Source organism: Nothobranchius furzeri, chromosome 8 (genome assembly GCF_043380555.1).
Source record: "Nothobranchius furzeri strain GRZ-AD chromosome 8, NfurGRZ-RIMD1, whole genome shotgun sequence".
Classification (NCBI taxonomy): domain Eukaryota; kingdom Metazoa; phylum Chordata; class Actinopteri; order Cyprinodontiformes; family Nothobranchiidae; genus Nothobranchius; species Nothobranchius furzeri.
Genome location: NC_091748.1, coordinates 56,464,050 through 56,486,312, shown reverse-complemented (window position 1 = coordinate 56,486,312; position 22,263 = coordinate 56,464,050). Strand labels below are relative to the sequence as shown.

Here is a 22,263-nt window from a genome sequence, read left to right as displayed (position 1 = left end):
CCGCTGCACAACTCCTTCTCCAGAACATCCCACAGATTCTCAATGGGGTTAAGATGTGGACTCTGTGGTGACCAGTCCATGTGTAAAAATGAAGTTGCATACTCCCTGAAGCACTCTTTCACTATTTGAGCCAAATGAATCCTGGTATTGTCATTTTGGAATATATCCGTGCCATCAGAGAAGATGCCATTCAGTATATTCAGGTGACATTCTTGGAGCACATCCTGTTGCTGAACCTAGACCTGATCAACTGCAGCAACCCCAGATCATAACACTGCCCCCACAGGCTTGTACAGTAGGCACTAGGCAGGATGGGTGCATCACTTCATCTGCCTCTCTTCTTACCCTGATGCACCATCACTCTGGAACAGGGCCCATCTGGACTCATCAGACCAGTTAATAATGCTTTAGACAGTTCTTAACCCAAGTTTTGTCGTTTCTGTAATCTCTTTAGATGTTTTCTCTGCTTGATGCCAGTGATCTGAGACTTCTCAAAGAGACTAATATCTTTTCCATGACCACCAGAAGTGTCATTCCACATGGCTGTTTAAGAAATGAGAAACAGGTCATTGCACCAATTGGGGTTAAATAACTTGTTGCCAGTTGAAAGATTATCACCCCTGCAGTATTTATCCAATAGAAAGAAAAAGAAAGAAAGAATACAATCTTTTGTGTAGTGCCTCTCAAGATAAAAATCACCAAGCGCTTCACAAAAACAAGAAAAAATGAAAGTATATAAATAATTCAAGAAAATGATTAAAAACATGTTTAAAATGAGAAATAAATTATTGTGAATTAAAAAATAAACTGAAGGAAAGGGAGACAGAAAATGAATGGGAAAGAGGGAAATCACTGGATCCCAGGAAAGGCAGAACAAGAGCAGAACAAGGATAGGGAGGTGACAATGGTCACGCAAAAGCCAGCTTGAACAGGTGAGTTTTCAGCTGCTTTTTAAAAGGAGACCACTGAGTTCACTGATCTCTGGCTAAGAGGGACAGAGTTCCAGAGTCTGGGGGCCAAAGCAGCAAATAGGAAGCTCCTCTTTGATTAGTTAACTCCAGGTCATGAATTTTTTTAGTCCAGGCAGTGGCAAAGTATTATGTCTTATAAAAGGTTTTGCGGAATTGTTTGGAGAATAATGTAGAGAATGTCTTGTAGACCCAGGGTAATATTTCTATTGACTAATCCCACTACTTTATTTTTTCCATAATGTTTTATGAACAGATAATTTTGCAGGTAAGCTCAAGTTTAATAATGTTATCTGCCATATTTGCAGCACAAACTGTCCGAATACTTCCTGCATGTTATTGTAGTATGTGCTTATAAAACCACTTACCTCAGGACTCAAGCTGTCTCCTACCTCTCTATGTGTCTCTGAACCTGAGTCAGTCTCTGCAAAGCTCCGACCCCTTGATTGGCTGATAGAGGCTGTCACATGCCTCAGAGATACCCTGTGTGGTATAGAGAGCAGAAAACTGACAATATTACCATTTAAATCCTTAGCCCACAATTTATTTTCTGAACGACACAGCACTTGACAGATTAAGCAATAATGATAAGAAAGAAGAAAAAGAGACATGGTCCTCACATTGCCAAATGCAAAAGGACATTGAGGTCTTAAGATGGAAGAGAGAAACAATAAAAAAAAGAGAACATTTTAATTACAATGGTAGAGAAAAAAGACAGAAAAACTACATAGAAGAATCCACTATGTTCTGTTTCTGCTGCCTTTCAGTCAGGGTCCAGCTCTTCCTATCTGAGGCTATCGGGCCTATCTCCCTGCAGTGCTGTAGTCAGCAGTAATCACATTTTATGGCACTGAGATGAATGGGAGGCCTCGGTTTGGAGCCGGATCGATGCCAGGGCCAGATAGACAAGCACCGTCAGGCTTCAGCCTGGACTGACAGGATATTTGCTGTAGAGGCAAAATGACAGGAAAAGTGTATGACACAGACACAGAAAGCTGCTAAGGTGAGGGATCACAATCATATAATATATACATTTGAGCATGTAAGTGAAAACAAGCCCAGAGGTGACTGAAGCACACATAGTGGCAACATCTATTCTCATCACCTTTCAGGCCACTCTCTTTAGGACATTAACAAACTTATTTTTATTAAGAGCTGTTATCTTTGCAATTTCCTGCCTCAAAAATGTCTGATTTTAATCTGCTCCCCTTAAAGGCATTGTGTTTAGGAATTGCCTGTGCATTGTGTACAATGTGCTTATATATTTATATAGTTGTTTGTATAACATTCCACTATGAAACAAATAAATGCAAAAAACTATGAAAAAATAATAGCTTGAGTAAATACACTAACTAAATGTAGTTACATTATGGTAGGGAGAAGCTGTGCTATAGAGATATCAGTGGTTTCCAGGGAAGAACTGGGCTGTTGGAGTGTTTCATCCGGCTAAGCCTTGCTAACTCTCAGCCTGAGCCAAGGGAATGGGGAATCGTAAAAGCCCGTGATATTGGAAGTGAGATGGCCATTTTGAAGGAATGTAAGCTGGTGAAACAGATTTGGTCTGCCTCAATCGGCTTAGCAGCTTTGTGGAAATTGGCTTCACCAAAGCATCGGTTATGATGGATGGCTGGCTGGATGGATGTCTCTTTTATGTATGCCTGTCTTTATTTTTTCTGTTTATTCAACCACTCGAATACCTGAAGACTATTTGTGCCTTAATTGGAACCAGTTGACCACTTAAGGTTTTGAGACTTTTTTTTGGTCTTGTCTGCTGGAAAGTATTTAACGTTTTTGTTTGCATAAAGTGCATAAGTGCTCCAGAATTTTACTTAGTGATGAGGAAAGTTGCTGAACCGTGCAAGTTTGCATGACTGGCCTGCATAGTTGTATTGTACTCATGCAAATGTCTAACATGTATATAACATGTTTTAAATATTTAATGGATTGCTAATATCAAGAAAAAGCAGTGTAACCACGTCAGAAATTCAGTTAATAGAATTTATCTCAAACAGCCAAAGAGTCCTAAAAACATTAAAGACCAAGTTCATTCATTTTTTTTCATAACATTGCCACTGGTTTCTAGTATAAATGAATGCCTTGTGAGTCAATCTCCATGGGGGAAAAAAAAAAACTCTGGTGTGCCTGTTTCAGGAACTAGAAGTGAGTCAAGGCCGAAATGAGCTGAATGGTAGAATTTGGAATCTCATTTCTTGATATTCTGACTTCTCAACTCTGATTGGCTGGAAGCAACATTACTCTACCACTGGCTTTTTGATCTGCAATGTTGTTTTATCTTCACATATAACACAAGCCTGAAGGAGTTCCATGTTGTATAGTTTCTAATGCTAATGCTTATGCTTGTTCAGAGTTGGGTCGTGGGGGCAGCAGCCTAAGCCAAGAGGCCCATACTTCCCTCCCCCCAGCTACTTGGGCAAGCTCCTCCGGGAGAATTCCAAGGCATTCCCTGGCCAGCGTGCCCAGAAAACCTCATCAGAGAGGCATCCAGGAGGCATCCTGACCAGATGCCTGGGCCACCTCAACTGGCTCCTCTTGACGTGGAGGAGCAGCGGATCTACTCCGAGCCCCTCCCGGATGACTGAGCTTCTCACCCAAGCCCCCACAATGCGGGTATGGAAGTGAGGCCAATGCGGAAGTGAATTAAATATCAGTTCCACCCTCATGCTCTGGGGGCTGGTGTCAGAAGCGACCAAATCCTCATTGACTCCCATGTTAAAAATACCAATTTCACAGCAGAAATAAAAATGTTTACAGCCTGGTTCCAAAACATGTTTTAGGTTTAATTGATCTAGTTTATACTCATGACAACTCTGAGGGGGGTGAATTTTGTTGTCACTCTTCCTTTTAAGCGTATTAAAAGCCTAAAATTCTGACTAATCAATGAGCATCAGACCCATGTGACCGCAGCATCAGACCCACGTGACCACAGAGCTTGCTCCGTGGAAAGGCCTCAGTAGCCTCAGTCTGAGCCTCGGTCTCACCTGAAAACTGTTCCGCGATTTTTAGTCTCTGAACTTAGACCAGTAGTTGTAGCGATACAACTGGATATTATTTGTGCAATTGTTGGACAAAATGATTTGCTGTGGTATTAATTGCACAAATAGAGCGTCCAAGGAGTCTCCACTTCATTTTTTCGATAAGTAAAATTATATTTATGTATTTTAGGTCACTGCCGCTTTTACACTAGCTGACCTTATCAAAGTAGCTAGCTAACTGCCATTTTAACATGTACTGTTTAACCAGGAAATTTTGATGTAATACGGTAAAATGATTAATAGGGTATATGTCGATGGGTGTAAAACCCAGTGCATTTAACATAAAAAAGGGTTGAAATATGACATGTTGGTGGAGCTCTCGGAGGGAGACTTCTGTGTTCCATTCTTCCACCCGGTTCTCCCCAGCGGTCAGCCCGGCGCATCTCTGACCGCTTCGGCGCCTGTCTGCTGCGCGGGCTGACCGCTTGTGGAGCTCTCGGACTCGGAGAGAGACCTGACCACAGAAATACTGCAGCTCGGTGAGTTGGTTGCAACTGGAGTTGGCAAATCTGTTCAGCACATTCTGACAGACAGACCACCATTCTTCTGTCATGTTGCTGTACAGGATACTTTTCAAGTTTTTCTTTTTAAAGATAAATAGTATTACATTTAAAGAGCAATACTTTCACATTATCATTTTCCCACACTTTCTGTATACCTGTATTTTATTGTTTTTCAGTAAAGAATGAGAAATTATTTAAGTTTATGGTTTTTTTTGCACACGAATATCTTCAAAGCTAATATTTACATAACAAGTATGATTGGGTTTTGCAATACGGCAACCTCTAAGGTTTATTTTAGTAAGATTTTTAAACCAAGTAAAGTTAGTAAAGAACACATACTGTCGGCTACCAAAGTCTTTAGGCAGAAAACACAAATGGGTTTTTCTTCATTTCCGACGGTGTTCACGGTAAGTCCAAGCCCTAAGTAGGCTTCGTCATATCTTCTGGTCTTTTTTTGCCGGCTATTTTCACTACTCGCCTCTTGTGTCTCCGCCAATTTTCTTTTCACCTTCATAAACTTCTCCATCTCTACTCCTCCATCAGCGCTCTCACTCTGCACACTGGGGAACCTGTGTGTGTGTGTGTATGCGTGTTTGTGGCCGGCCTTCTTCTGTTGGGTTAAAAGGGCAGCTTATTGATTTGTTACAGTGCTGCTGCCACCTAGCAACTGGGGGTGGTTTAGCATTCCATTTAGAACAAATTATTAGGACCCGACCGATATATCGGCCGGCCGATATTATCGGCCGATATAAGGGTCATTAACACTATCGGCTATCGGCCAAAAAGACGGCTGATATGGCCGATATTGCACTACCTATCCAGCAGATGGTGCCAGCTTTATGAACTCATGTTGTGTGGCTCCATTCCTCGGGGGGTGGAGCCACCATCACAGCACACATGCAGTGGAGAAGCAGAAGCAATTCGTTCAAGCAGAGACAATGGTGATGAGGAAGTAGGAGGTAAATCTTCAATTTTAGGCATATTTGTTGTGTCAGTGGTAAGTTGAACGGTAAAATAAGCAATGACAAAAGCATGTTTCCCCTCAACATGCTTCTTAAGTTTGTTGTGTGCCTCGTGGCCTCGTATTGAAAAGTTACCCTGAAGAAAAAATAAATAAAACTGCCGCAGCATTACGCTCTATGCAGAGCTCACTCTGCTTCCCCTTTAGTCATGCAGGGCAGTAAGTAAGTAACATTGGCCATTTTCTGGTAGACATTCTGGAATATTCTCAGACAATTTCCTCCGCACTTCTTCAGCAGTCTTTTCAAACTCACGCGGTTCACCCGCGGCTCACGAAAAAAATAGTGCAGACGCCGAAACGATCGCTGCATGGCGCGGGCTGGAGCGCCGGCGCGCAGCGCTTCGGCAGCCCATCTGGCCTATAGAATAGGATAACAAGATTGACGAATGAAGGCGGCCCCCGTTTCGCGGCGCTTCGACGGCACACGACCGTTGTCGCAGCTGAGGACGGGCGAGGGGGGGTTGGCAACAAAGCAATGAAACGCTCTGCAGGGAGCCCCCCCTCCTCTCCCTAGCTGGGAGTGAAGTAGGGGCGGTAATACGAGAAAATAAACATTCCTCTCTACAATAGAATAAATCTATTGTATTTTTTCAGCCTTATATTTTACATAAGGCTTATACATTGCCACATACTAGTCATTTAACGTATCTTATTTTTATTTTCCTAATAGTGTCGGCTTTGGAAAGGATCAAAACACAAAAGTGTAAAACTCCACAGACTCAGAAAACAAAAAAAACTTGAATGTTAGATTTATACTGACTGAGTTTGTGTGTTCTGTTGTTTTTGAGATTGCAAAATAAATCTTATTTGCATTACTTGGAAACCCTAGTGAGTTATTGAGACAGTTCTTTGGTAGAAATAAGTTAGCATCAAAAAGGCAGAGAATGAAGGGTTTAATCTTAAGAACATTTATATTTATTTCTTTTTTTGTGAGGGAGATTTATCGGCCATTATATCGGCTATCGGCCTTTGTTAAAAGTTTAATATCGGTATTGGTCCCAAAAAAAGCATATTGGTCGGGCCCTACAAATTATGCTAAAAAATGAATTCTCCTGCATCTCACGACCCCCTAGATAACCACCTGTGCCCCCCCAGGGGGGCGCACCCCACTAATTGAGAAATACTGCCATAGGTGAAGGTAGGAACATATATTGACAGGTAAATTGAGAGCTTCGCCTTCTGGCTCAGCTCTCCCTTCATCATGAAAGGCTGGGACAACGCCCACATCACTACAGACTCAGCACCAATCCGCCTATTGATCTCACGCTCCATTTTTCCCTCACTCGTGAAGAAGACCCCATGATACTTCAACTCCTTCAATTGATGCAGGACCTCGTCCCTAACCTGAAGAAGGCATTCTACCCTTTTCCGATTCAAGACCATGGTCTTGGATTTAGAGGAGCTGATTCTCATCATAGCTACTTCACACTCGGCTGCAAACCGCTCCAGCGAATGCTAGAGATCACTGTCTGATGAAGCCAATAGCACCACATCATCTGCAAAAAGCAGACACCTGATCCTTAGGCCACTAAAACAGATCCCCTTAACACCTTGGCTGCTCCTAGAAATCCTGTCCATTAAAAAATCTGTGATAAAGGGCAGCCTTGGCAGAGTCAAAATTTCACTGGAAACGAGCTCGACTTACTTCCGGCAATGTGGGCCAAGCTCTGACATCGGTCATACAGGGACCTAACAGCCCGTATCAGACGGCCTGGTACCCCATACTCCTGGAGTACCCTCCAAAGGGCTCCCTGAGGGACGCAGTCTAACGCTTTCTCCAAATCCACAAAATACATGTAGATTGATTGGGTGAACTTCCACGCACCCTCCAGGATCTCCCTAAGGGTATAGAGCTGGTCCAGTGTTCCACAGCCAGGACGAAAACCACATTGTTTCTTCTGAATCTGAGGTTTGACAATATAATGGACCCTCCTCTCCAGAACCCCTGAACAGTCCTTACCAGGGAGCCTCAAGAATGTGATCCCCCTGTAGTTGGAAAACACCCTGCGGTCCCCCTTTTTAAAAAGAGGGAACACCATCCCAGTTTGACAATCCAGTGGAACTACCCTTGATTTCCAGGCAATATTGCAGAGCCGTGTCAGCCAACATAGCCCTATGCCTTAAGGAATTCCAGGTGGATCTTATCCACCTCGGGAGCCTTGCCACCAAGGAGCTTTTTAACAACCTTAGTGACCTCAGCCCGAGAGATTGGAGAGCCCACCCTAAAGTCGTCAGACTCCAATTCCTCACTGGAAGACATGCCGATGGGACTGAGGAGGTCTTCGAAGTGTTCTGCCAACCTATCCACAAAGTCCTGAGTTGAGGTCGGCAGCACACCGTCCCCACTAAGAACAGTGTTGGTCACACACTGCTTTCCCCTCCTGAGATGCTGAGTTATGGACCACAATCTCCTCCAAGCCATATGGAAGTCTTTCTCCATGGTCTCACTGGACTCTTCCTACGCCCAAGTTTTTGCCTCCTTGACCACTCGAGCTGCATTCTGCTCAGATTGCCAGTACCCATCAGCTGCCTCTGGAGTTCCACAGACCAAAAAGACCCGATAGGACTCTTTCTTCACCTTGACAGTATCCTTAACCGCCGGTGCCCACCAGCGGGTTTGGGGGTTGCCACCACAACAGGCACTGACAACCCTGCAGCTGCAGATCACAACATGCCCTGTAGGTTATAAATTGTAAGGCACTTTGGATAAAAAGCGTCTGATAAATGAATAAACATATAAACATAAGCTCTGGTCAGCCTCCTCAACAACTGAAGAACAGAACATGGCCCACTTGGAATCAATGTCCTCCGCTTCCCTCAGGACTTGTTCGAAATTCTGTCCGAGTTGGTAAATGTAGCTCCTTCTGACAGGAGACTTTGCCAGATGTTCCCAGCGGACCCTCACAATTTGTTTAAACCTGTCAGGTCTGACTGTGAGAAAATGCAGGAAATGATAACAAATGATAAATGACCTGCAGTTGTATAGCACCTTTCAGAGTCGGAGGACTACAAAATGCTTTACACCAGGGGTGCTCACACTTTTTCAGCTTGAGAGCTACTTATAAAATGACCAAGTCAAAATGATCTACCCTACTGCAAAATATGCATAACCACATGAGCCAATATAGCCATGAGTCAGTAGTCAACACAACATAATTAACTATGTAAACTTTTGTCATTACCTGAGTTTACTCTGACGACTTGCACTAAATGGAATCAGCCAGGGATGCATAGTCTGGACAGTAACAGCTCACAGCCAGCCTCAAGCACACTTCCAGATTTTCATCAGTCATGGTGGAACGATACTTGGACTTGATGATCTTCATGTGTGAAAAGGCTGACTCGCATAAATAGGTGGAGCCGAAAAATGCAGCCAAACCATAGCACGTTTCCTCATGTTGGGGTACTTAACTCTGTGAGTAAGTTCCAGAACTGTTCATGAGCTCTGGACTTCAGCTGAATGTCGGCTTGTAATGTCAAAATCTCATCTTCCACTTGAGGAGCATTCAGGTGAAACAGTATTGCAATTTTTGATGAAAGTGAATCAACCTCAGCATCTTCCCAAAAAGGATAGCACATGAATGTAGCAATGGCTCAAGCTAAGTAAAGTCTTGAAAGTGTTTGTCAAACTCTGACAAACAACTGTCAATCTGCTCTGTGTAGCGTGCACTGTCAAGCTGCACACTGGCCTTCTCTTGCATCTCCAGCTCTGATGCCAGGTTCTGGAAGTTTGTCAAATCATGGCGCTGCAGTTTTGAGGAGTGATGTTGCATCTTTCGTTTGAAAGCATTAACTGAGCTGATCATATCCTTGCAGCTCTAGATTAAGGTCAATCAACATGTTTGTCAGATCAGTTAAAAATGCTAAGTCTAACAGCCACTGACTGTCATTTAGGTCCTTGTATTCTGCATTTCCAGCTTCACAAAAAAAATCCTTTATTTCTGGACAGAGCTCTCGAAATCTTTGCAGGAATTTCCCTCGACTAAGCCATCTCACATCAGTGTGCAGCAACAGCTCAGAGCACTCAGCCTTCTCCAGATGCACACTGAATAGCCATCTTTGAAGTGATCTGGCACAAAGAGAACAGGCAATCTTTGTTTCTACGTCCACTATCTCTTTCATGTTGAGCATTTTAGCGCATAACACTTGTTGATGGATTATGCAGTGGTAATTCAGGAAGTTCGGAAAAACATCATCCTCTCGTCACTTGGCAATAAATCCATTCAAACGGCCAACGATTGCTGGTGCTTCATCTGTGGTGATGGACACTACTTTATGCACTGGGAGCTGTGTTTTCTCAATAAAGTTTTTGAATGACTGAAATATGTCCTCTCCTCGGGTCTTTTCTTTCAAGGGCAGCAATGTTATTAGCTCCTCTTTTGCCGAAATATCAGTAAACACCATACAAATGAAAATGCACATCTGGGCTGTGTCACTCACGTCCGTAGATTCATCCAACTGCCGTAAGAAACACTCTCAATTTGTGATGTCCTTCCAAAGTTGCTGAGTCAAATCCTCAGCAATGTCTTCACTGCGCCGTTTAACTGTACTTCTTGACAGTTGGAGAGCTTTGACCGAAGATAATATTTCTGCCTTGTTTTTAAAATCTTGGAACAATGAGTCAGCAGCTTCAACGAATGCCTCTTTTATCATCTCCCCGTCTTGGAAGTACTTCTTTTTTTGATAATGAGGTGACTCACCCAGAACGATGCTTCGGTGGCGGCTTTGGCTTTTGAAGTATGTTTTGAGAAAAATGACTGCTGTTCGGACAACTGGCCTTTTAGTTCCTTCACCTTTCTCTTTCTCAGTTTGCTTTTCGGTGGGAAGTCTGTGTCATATTTTCCATGAACAGTCCAAAAATGCCGCTCCACATTTCCTTTCTTTGGTAATGCAATGGCAGACTGGCAGATGAGGCAAACACACTTCGAAAATGTCTCCTTGAAAAAAAAAGTCCTCCACCCATTCCGTATGAAAGTGATACGTTTTTTTCTTTTTACATACATGTAGGCCACTCATTTTACCTTTCTGAAGAAAACCGAGCGCTAAAAATGGAATATTACTTGCTGTCTAGCTTGCTAGTTTTGCTGCTGTTGTGCGTTGTTTTGCGCATGCGCAGTGATCTATGACCGGAAGAAAAATATGTCACATTTGACATCTCATATAATGTTGTTCCTCTCCACTGCCAGGTTAAATAAATGAAAAACGCACCACTGCTCATCTCAAACTGTGCTTGGAGTAAATAATTTGTGAAGTCACACATATAGACGTAATCTATATAAATAAGAAGTCAGATCTTTGAAATATACTTTTATTTTGAAGTACTGAAAGTGTGTGTGATTTCCTGTCTAGCCCTATGTTATTTACAGACATTGATGCGGCTAGCGGTAAAAATAGAATCCAATCCTCTTTGACGGCGCGGCCGGTTTAGATCACTTTCATAGACTATATTGGATTCTTTTTGAAGCGGTGATGTAAAAACTGACTGGCTGCCATATATATCAATCAAGTTACAGGATGGCTGATAGGCTGACATAATTTTTCATGAGATCCACGCTACCTTTGCGATTGACTGGTAGATCGTGATCGGCGTAATGAGCACCCCTGCTTTACACTATTCAATTCAGTTCAAGTTTATTTATATAGCGCCAAATCTCGACAAGAGTTGTCTCAAGGTGTGGTTCTTTTGCCTTATCAAAACACAAGAGACAGACAGCTTTGTCCAAACACAGCGTGGAGCATTTATTTGTACAACTCAGCAATACATCACCAGCAACTCATGGGGACAGCATCCAGCCTGGAACTAAGCTAGCCTCGGCTGGAACCTTCTGCAAAAAGCCCACCTGCAACCAAGATGCAGGCTTATTTTATACTTTTTTGTCCCTGGTGTTACTCCCACATTCCTTTGACTTCGGGAAAGGATGGGGTGCTGTTTTCACTTCCCAATATGGTCAAAGAAGTTAAGACTTACTGGAAGTTACATAAGCTGGACTGAAAAACAAAATGTTAAACTGCACTTATGCAGAAGCTGAACTGATAAACAGGATGTCAAATTGCACGTACACACAGAACACTACTTTTGGCTCCTACAAAGGCTCTTCACACAGTAAACATTCCGATACAGTTTATGTTGGGGCTTTAAATATCCCCGCAACCTCAGATCGAAAGTTAGTTTTACTCTGCAGAGGAGTGCGACATAACTCTCTCATGCACATACTCAAATCTCACTTCCTCATGCCGTACTTTTTATTAACAGAGCGGTTCATTTGCATAGGCAGTTGTCAGGGCATTGGCTGCACCCAAACAGAGAACCACCTTCATATGACATGATGGGGAAAACCAACCATTCCACATGAAGTAAACAGAATACCATGTGTGGTGTGTAACTGTGATGGTATATGTTAAAAGAAGAAAGTCTTGTCTCCTGTTTACCTGTTTACTAAGAAAGTTCAGTTAACTTGCAGTCTGGAAGTTTCCATTTGAGATGTATATAGCATAATAACCTTTTTTTTCTCTAACAGTTTAGTTCCTTAAGCCAATCAGTAAAAAAAATCCTATATAAGGAACCCAGCAAATTGCATCAAGTGTCAGCGTCTTTACAGCAATCCTCATACTAAGCAAGCATGCAGCACAGTGGAGAGGAAAACTCCCTTTTAACAGGAAGAAACCTCTAGAGGATCCTGGCTCAGTATAAGCAGCCATCTGCTACGACTCTATGGTTACATTGATTTCTTAGTAAATATTCTATTTAGTAAGAAATAAACTTTATTTTATTCATCCTTGTGAATCTATAATTACTTCAACAGGTAAACTAGTAGTAGCACATTCTATGTCAAAGAAAGTAAAATGTTATTATCGGGAGAGGTAGAATGTTTAAGTGGTTATCAGCAGTGTTCAAGCCGATGGGCCCCTCCATGAGGCTACCACAGCTCAGCAGATCACCATTGTAGCTTCTTCTCAGGACAAAAACACAAATTGTAGAAGAAATTAGTAGTGTGGAAAATGGTCATTATGTCCTCCAGCAGTCTAATAGATAGTAGCAGCATAACTACAGATATAACTCAACCTAGCCTTTTAGATGGAGGCATGTTGGAGGCAGGGCAAGGGAGTGCCTTTACTGACTGTGTTCTTCACTGTACACTCCACCTCTCTCTACTCCCCCACTTGTCCAGATCTGGGCTAACATCAGATTTTAACCATAGGCCCTATCAAATAAAAATGTTTTAAGCCTAGCCTTAAAAGTAGATAAGGTGTCTGCCTCTTGGACTAAAGCCGGTACATGAGGTACACACACACACACACACACACACACACACACACACACACACACACACACACACACACACACACACACACACACACACACACACACCCACACACACACGCACACACTCACACACACACACACACACACACTCACACACACACACACACACACACACACACACACACACACACACACACACACACACACACACACACACACTCACACACACACACACACACACACACACACACACACACACACACTCACACACACACACACACACACACACACACACACACACACACACACACACACACACACACTGACTAACTCATGTAGTTCACTCGAATCCCGACAAATCTCCAGTACTACATTACATTGAAGCAGGCAGAAACCATCATGTACTTAACTGTGCACAATAAACACCATAAACACAAACAAAATTTTGAATTCATAACTACCAAAGCCATAACATTTATATTAGGTCTGATGGTAACAGTAAATAAATAAAAATAACTTGTAAAAAAAAATAGTAACATTTACAAAAGCTGATACTAGGGAAGTTAGAATTTCCTTCCGGAAAGTATGAAAAGAAGAGAAAAACCAAATGTCTGCAGGAAGGCTGTTCCAGTTTTAGGGAATTTTTTGATTAAATCCATATTTCCTTACTTTTCTGCTGACTCTAGGAACTGTAAAAAATCATTGTGATGAAGGTTGGAAGATGGTACAAAAATAGTTTTAGGTACAACAAATAATCATTATAGAAGCATTTAAAGAGTAATTGTAATGACATCTAGCTGAAAGAGTGAGCCAAGACAGCTGTTCATACATCACACAATGGTGTGTCCTATAAGGGCAGTGAGGAATTAATTGACTGTTAAAAATTACATCAAGTAAGTGAAGACAGGCCACAGTAGTTATCCATTTTTTTGTTCTTTTTGTTTATTTTTTACACAGTTTAGTAAAAAAAATTTTTTTTACCAGAAATGTTTCAACTAGTATGTCTAGCCATCATCAGAGATTGCCGGTGTTGGTGGTGTCACTTCCTTTTATCTGTGGGCAGAAGAGGACAGTGTTGCCCTCTACTGCCCACGGATACTATCCTCTGACTGTACATGTGTTTTCATCAATTCACACACACATTAACACAGTGGTGGTAATGAGTTACAATATAGCCATAACTGCCCTGAGGCACACGGATAGTAGCCAGACTGCCAAGTGCAGGCACCTCCAGTCCCTCCGACCACCATCAGCATGTAAGTAGTGTGAAGTGTCTTGCCCAAGGACACAACGACTGACATGACTGCAGGGGCCTGGATTCAAACCTGCAACCCACGGTTCATAGGGCAAACTCCTAATCCCCGAGCCACCGTTGCCCCTTCTAACCTCCATTCTAACATACAAACTAAGTTTTGCCTTGAGCATGCTGTTTTTATTTAGCTGGAATTTATTTTTTTAACTGCAAGACTAGTCACATAAAAACTCTTAATATTTAGTTTTCTTTAAATCCATACAGCTTGACAGATGTTTTGTTTTTCCAGTTCAGAAGAGAGCATTGTGACTGTTGCTCTTTCTTTTCATTAATAGTTTGGATGGGAACTGTTTCACAACATCAGAGCGCTAGCTAATCATTGCCTTCAACATTTTAAAGCAAGTGTTTTACAGATGAAGACTTTTTTCATTTATTTTTCATAATCTGCACAGTCAGTAAAACTTAGATTTTGTGGGAAAAGTTTCACTGAGAGTTTTAACTCGGTGTGCACATTTTATTCACCTGCATTTCTTCCTTGCACTGCCAATTCACAATCTGATCAGAAATCAGTAGGTGAGTTGATATGACACCCCATAGAGTAAGTTGACATGCCTTTCCATTCTGCTTTAGGGGTGTGTTTGGTGTCAGACTCCGTGAAGGGCACGGCTGTGAGCTATTATCATAAGAGCCTTCAGGGAGCCATTCATAGAAGACAAGCAGTAAAACCTTGCACCGAGTGCCTTCAACTCCTCAAACCACTGCAGGGGTGATTTGTAAGCCTCCCTTGTTAGGAGCAAGCTCAGTGTAGGACAGTTATTCTCCATAATAAAAAAAAGAATGAACTGAGGAACAATATGCTAAGTGTTGCATAGAAATACCGACATTCTTAGACTTTACACAAGTAAATCCTTGGAAAGAATGGCTAAACTATGGTAGACATGTTTTTTATCGTGTCTTGATGATACCAGTCAACAGTATACTGTATTTTTCCATTTCCAGTAGTTGCTACTTTATTGATTTATTTTATTTTGATATGTATTTAAAGAGAAGTAGCCCCATGAGTTGTGCCATCTCGTTTTCACTAGGGTCCTCTTAAACCAGGGGTGGGGAACCCTGGTCCATCGAGGGCCACTATCCAGCATATTTTAGTTTCAACCCTGCTTCAACATGCCTGATTTCAATCAGCAGGTGATTAACAGGCTTCCGCAGAGCTTGATGAGCTGCTGAACAGGTGAATCAACCACGGAATCAGAAGTGTTGGAGCAAAGACATGCAGGATACTGGCCCTCGAAGACCAGGGTTCCCCACTCCTGTCTTAAACAGAACAGAGAAAGCAAAGAAGTGCGACAGAAGGCAGCCATAACCATATACAATTAATAAACGCTAGAAATGTAGTCTAAATAATAGTGATATTAATAGCTAAATGAATATCTAAATAAAAAATAAACATTTACAGAACAGTAAACACACATGCACACTACTTTCAACAGTATGTTAATGAAGATCAGCGTAATTGAAACAGTAGGTAGGTTGAAGCCTAATCTTTACTTCTTTGTTTGTGTCGGTGTGCAGATGAGCTATTATGTATCACCGGCGGGGCTCTCCGACAGGCTCACAGAGGGTGATGGAGATATGCTTAAATTTTTAAATATCCATCGAAAGTGACGGAGACCGCAATAATGTGATTGGTCAGGACGCCACTTCTTTTTTATTTGACAACAGTACGGCTATTGCCCTGTCAGAAAGTTAAAAGATGATTAGCTGCAGACCGGAAACAGATTTAAGAACGCATCATGGAAAAAGTCCGAAAATGTGAACATTTATTCACCCTTGACTGAGGGAGTACAAAGATGTGCGCAAATGTTTTATTAGTGGACGGGGATGACAGGGAACATGGGTTTAGAGCATAGTTTAGAGGTAAACTAAATGGAGAATGAAGGACATTTTTGTCCGTGTTATAAATTCTCTGAATCTATAAACACATTAGTAAATACATTATCGTGGACCAGATATATGAGTGTAATGGTAGCATGATGCCTCAGAAAAGCGCTACGCCCCCTGTTGTACTGGAGGGGAATTGCTTTACAACACTCCCTAGATGATGGAGAAGTCCGAGTGCAAACGTCTCTGTCAATGCGTTTGTGTCTCTCCCTTGAGGAGCTGACAGAGAAGTATAAATTAGGCTTTATTCAGCAACAGAATAAACCTGAGGCAGTATTTTGAACAGTCACACCAAATAAATGTAAACCACCCAACTTAATCACTTAATCACACAACAAGAAAGATAAATGCCTAAATTCAGAGATACTATGTAGGGCTTTGTGTAGATTTTCACCATTTCCGAGAGGAAATTAGTTGCTGGTTTTGGTGTTAAGCATGTGTTTTTATCTGTACAGTACTTTGGTCGGCTGCCATGCCGTTTTTAAATGTGCTTTATAAATAAAGTTGGTATGGTATGGTATGGTATGGTATGGTATGGTATGGTAAGGTATGGTATGGTATGGTATGGTATGGTATGGTATGGTATGGTACAGTACGGTACAGTATGATATGGTATGGTATGGTACGTTATGGTATGGTATGGTATCAATGCTCACTAATAGAATTTCTTATTTGAGTTTACTGCATCATCAGCTCTGGAAGAGGTTTTGGTTTAGATGGCCTGTCTCTTATTTTTCTGTAGACCGACATATTAAACCTCACTCCTGCTCCACCCTGTCTTCTTACGTTTCTAGGAGGGGTTCACCTCCCTCTTCCTAACTGTCTGTTCTGTCTTTGTTCATTCTCTCTCCGCTCTGTGCTCCTTGCATCCCTCTGCAGTCACGTCTAAGTTGTGATGTCCACCAGCAGTGACAGAGGAACAAGAGGATGGACAGGTCTCCAGTGAGCACCACTGGCTGAACGTGGACTAATCATTGCTGGTGTAGAGATGCTACAGAAATGCACAGCAGACAGCTGGTTGGTGGCACTTGCTTATGGCGGGACTACACTGAGTCTTCCTGTTGGAGAATGTTTTAGGCACAGGCTCACTACAAGGTTGTCAGCTTGTCTTTCCACCCTCCCCTTTTCATTATGTCCTTTGCATGGCGTTTTCCTTTCTCTCTGTTTCTGTAGCATATGGCACTAGGTAGATAGGCAGGTATTTGTTGCATGTGGACTTCTTTGGAAGGTAATTTCTAAGCTCTCTCTTGTTGTAGTCTAAAAGAAGCATATTTCACTGCCAAATGGATTATTTCACATCAAACACCCACCACATGGACCCAGAAGTTTCTCTTAGACTAGTTGAGAAAAAAACTTTGTGCGCCATTTTTGTTATAGAGTGTAGGATCTTGTGAGTGACCTTGTTCTGTTACGACATGCTTCCTAATTGTCAAAGCTGATGCTCCCCAGATCACATTATAATGACAAGGACAAAGGGATATGACAACAGCACAGAATGAATTTCCAAATTGTCTCCCTGATAGCAAAATGAATTTTGCCTGGGTTATCTCTGCTGACGCAAGGTTCCTTATCAACATTCATTGCTTTATTTTTAGCTTGATTCAAGTTCAAAGAGAAGTTCAGAGATTAAGAGCATGTTCTGAAAGAAAACTGACATTTTATATTATAAAACTTGACTGTTTAAAAGAAATGTCTTTATTCAAACTGCAGAAATTCATATTTTACCTCAGTTACCAAAGATTTATAAAACAAAACTACGTGGAATATGAATGTTTAATATTTTTGTTTGTAATATTAAAGCTTTGAATAAGTGGAAAAATATTCATTTTAGTTTTTCTAATATGACACAAAGTACATAGATTTGCCACATTCAGCCAGCACGTACACTTGTGCCAGTGTTTGCACCCATCAAGATAGTCATCAGTAGGCTATTCATTCACAGTGCAGCAGAGTCAAAGGCTACAAAAATTAGCTCAATTTTGCAAGTCAAGTACATAAAGAGAAACAAGCAATCAAGTGCTCAAAAAGTGCTGACAAACTTTTTTGTGTTTTAGTTACTTTAAGGAGCCAATAACCATGGAAACTGATTGCAATTAGCCAGCGTAAAACAAATGATACCAATACTTGTTTTCTATCAAAAATGATAGTTTTCCAAAACATGGGATCTAACTTTGTGAATCAGCAACCCAAAAAAGTAAAATACAAATATATTAGATCACATTCTTTTGTGTAACATTTATGTTAGTTCAGATTGTTAACCTGACTGTGTTCTGTTTGTGTGTGTGTGTGTTTAAAAAAATGCTGCTGAATAGATTTTAACGAAACTCAGAATTCCTCTGGGCTGCACAGTGGCGCAGTAGCTAGCGCTGTTGCCTTGCATCAAGAAGGTCCTGGGTTCAAATCCCACCCTGGGTTCTTTCTGCATGGAGTTTGCATGTTCTACCTGTACATGTGCGAGTTCTCTCCGGATACTCCGGCTTCCTCCCGCAGTAAAAAAAAAACACGACTTTGGTCTGCCTAAATTGTACCTAGGTGTGCATGCTGGTGAAGGTTCTCAGTCATCCAGGTCATGGTAGTCCAAAAGGGTTCAAATGAAGGCAACTGAACGTCTTTGGTTTCTTGAAGACGTTTTCTTCTCATCTGAAGAGTTTTGTCAATTCTGACCGGAATATTGGAGGGTAAAGCTTATGAACTTTTGCTGTCTGTTGTTGCTTAATGAGCAGAAACTCACTTTGAATACCCCTCCTCCCTACCCCCGATTAGTCCTTAGTCTCTGTTGTGAGGGAGTTGTTGTGTTGATTAGATGCAGGAGGGTGTGACCTAGACTCAAACTGTTTAGAAATGAGATTCAAAGCTGCATTATAGGTTGTGGAAAAGTGAAACCTAAGGCTCCCTCCCCTATTTAATTAAAGGTTTTTCTTGTTTGTCATATATAGCTTCCTTTACTCCTCTCTCAAACCATCTATCTTCTCTTTCCAGAATGTGAATGTTGTCATCTTCAAAAGTGTGTCCCTTGTCCTTAAGGTGTAGGTGGACTGCAGAGTCTTGACCTGAAGTAAGTTTCTGCTTGTTAAGCAACAACTGACAGCTACAGTTTATAAGCTTGACTCTCCCAGATTCCAGTCAGATTTGACAAAGCTCCTCTGATCTGATTTCTCCTCTGAAATTTATTATTCATGTTATATGTGGCACATTAGTACCGAAACAAGTTCCTAGTTTGTGAACTGCTTGTTCATTGACAATGGCAATAAACCTTTTCTGATTCTGATTCTGATTCTGATTCTGATGAGAAGCAAAACATCTTCAAGAAACCAAAGAAGTCTAACTGTCTTAATTTTGAACCTTGGTGTGTGTGTGTGTGTGTGTGTGTGTGTGTGTGTGTGTGTGTGTGCGTGCGTGCGTGTGCGTGTGCGTGCATGGTTGTTCGTCCTATGTTTCTGTGTGGCCCTGCGATTGAATGGCAGCCTACCCAGGGTGTACCCCTCCAGTTTGCCTGGAGACTGTGGGAGATAGGCACCAGCAACCCTCCAAGGTCAAGTGGGTATGAAAAATGGATGGGTGGACAGAATGCCTCTGTACTTCATGGCATATTATTGCTCTCCAAAAAGGCTAGTGGTATCCTAATTGCATCAACTTTAATAAATCAGGGTTGGCCACAGACATCAAAATTGACAGGTTGCATAACAGATTGTGGATCTGTGTCATATGACCTTTGACCTTCTGGGTTATATTTAAAATGGGACCTTCCTGGTTAAATAAAGAACAAATAAAATAAAATATTTATTTGAATGCATGTGTGTGGCATAGTGTGTTAGTTTCAGTTGAATTATATGAAATCATTGATTAATTGAATCTTTATTTTGAACATATTAAAAACAACAGTACATAAAAATAAAGGAAGAAAATAGACAGAGAAAAGAAAAAAGAAACACGCTACAAGTAATGTTCAAAAAGGAGCAGGAAGAAATCATGATGTTGAAGAGGACATAACCCTACACACACAGCAGCAGATTGCCCTGGCTCCTGGAAGCCATAGCAGCGCTTGAAAGGCAGCCACCAAGCAACACCCCCCCCCCCGTCCCAGAGTTGCCATCCTCCCTACACAGAGGTAGGCCCACAGAACACAGAAGTTGCAGCCCTGTACGTGGGTTCGGGGGCCACAAACAGGGCCTGGTTTATTCAGCCCTCGTCTCCACCAAAGGATCCAAGGTGTCCAGTCTGAGACCAAGTACAGAGCCAGCCTTCTTAATGATCTTATAAAGTCTGTTAGTGTTGCTGACTCTGATGCCACTGCCTCAGCACACAGCAGTTAACTAGATGGTGCTGGCAACAACAGACTGGTAAAAGGTCTCCCACATCTTGCTGCACCTGTTGACTGATCTCAGCTTCCTCAAGAAATATAGTCTGCTCAATCTCTTCTTTTACACAGCCTCTGTGCTATAAGCCCTGTCCAGTATGTTGTTTATCACAACACCCAGGTACCTGTAGTACTCCACTTCTTCCACAACCTCCCCCCTGATCTGTAGTGGCTGTGAAGGCATCCTCTTTTTCCCAAAGTCAATCACCATCTCTCTGGTTTTGCTGACCTTCAGCCTCAGGTGATTCTGTTCAGACCACTCCACAAAGGTATCCACCAGTGCTCAGTACTCATCCTCATCTCCCTCGCTTATACACTCCACAACAGCCAAGTCATCAGAAAACTTCTGCAGGTGATATGACTCGGAGTTGGTCTCAGGTCTTGTTGCAGCAGGTAAATGATGGTGTCATCAACTCTTAAGTGGGGCTGGTATGGAAATTGCTGGGGGTCCTGAGCAATCCTCACCTGTGGCCTCAGCTAGGCTAAAGCTCGGATCACACTGTGCAATTTTTGGCCATCGCACAAGATTGTTCATGTCACACTGTGAGAACTCCAGAAAGGTGGTGCAAGATTTCTGTGAGCCAGACTGCACAAAGTCTCTTTCTAGCGGGACACGCTGTGTCATAAGCACACCTCCTGAAGCATACGTCACTAAGCAGACCGCTAACCAAAACAAAGCTGAAAGATTAAAAACTTCTTTTTAATGTCAGTTCATGACCCAACTCATCTTCCTCATAAAGGAATCTTCCTTTATAAAACCCTCTCTTTGACATCAGACTCTGGCTGCGGGTCTCCTTTTCCCATCTTCCAGCTAAACAGTCATTCATCCTTCTCCTCCTTTATACACAAGAACCCACTAAACTACAGAGAAGTAACAGTCTGTCCCAGATCGCTACAATAGCTAAAGTTTTGCCATGATTCTGTCTCACTGCTCCGCTCCCACTGCCACAGAGCTTCCTCTGTCCCTCTGCAGCAAAACACTACTGAATTATTCTTATCGGTTGAATGTGTAAAATTTCCACCAACAGCAAAGGTTGGTCATGTTTTTGTGTTTTATTTTTTTATGTTCGTGAGCTCATCTCCTCGCACATTCTCACTGATCACATGATCACGGTTTTCACAATTTACCTGATGGTCTAAAAAGGTATTTTAGTATACCTTCGGTTTAACTTGGGGTATTTAAAACTGGTGTGTAGTTTATAATCCGCGTTTTAAGTATAAATTGAAAAAGAAGCTCAGAGAGGCTAAAATTCTTTTTAATTGTAGTCACAGTTCAGTTGTCTAATTTGTTTTAATTTTAGTCTTTTGTTGACTAAGCATGTATTTTTCTTGTGATGCAATCATTTTCTACTTCTGTAAAGGAAATGTTAACTACACATTTGAAACTAAAGCAACATGGATAATTCACACTTTGGATCAATAAAACTCTATATTTACAATTGTTTCAATAACAAGAATTAATGGAAAAAACCAAAATGCACACTGACAGTTTGAAATTGTGCCACTCAGTATTAATAAAGCAAACAAAACCATGTAATAGACAGGAAAATATGTAAAGATGACAGGAAATGACATCATACCGTCAAAACAATAAAATGTGTTAATCTGTTGCGAGGAGGTAAACTAAAGGTGAGAATTGTTTTCAGGTGTATTTGTTAGTTTTCCCTGCGCAGTTTTAACCAGGTGGGCTTCCTGAATGTTTTTCTGGGCTGCCTGAATGTTTTTTTTCTCACAAAAACACAACTAGAGCACAGAACGCTGATATCGGCTGCAGCAGTATTACGAAAAGAAAAACAATTTAATGACCAGATGTGCCACTCTGCCATTTCAGTTCTGCAGCCATCCACTCTTCCTGGCCTCACCCGCCCCCACTCACCACTGCCACGTAACACTTTTGTAACCAG

The 22,263-nt window shown here is 41.8% G+C and overlaps 1 protein-coding gene across 6 annotated transcripts in view; it reads left to right on the top strand.

Annotated features, from left to right (window-relative positions):
* The window catches only part of agbl4 (AGBL carboxypeptidase 4), a 459,294-nt gene that overhangs the window by 31,453 nt on the left and 405,578 nt on the right, over nt 1-22,263 (top strand). The gene's annotated exons all lie outside the window — the stretch shown is intronic.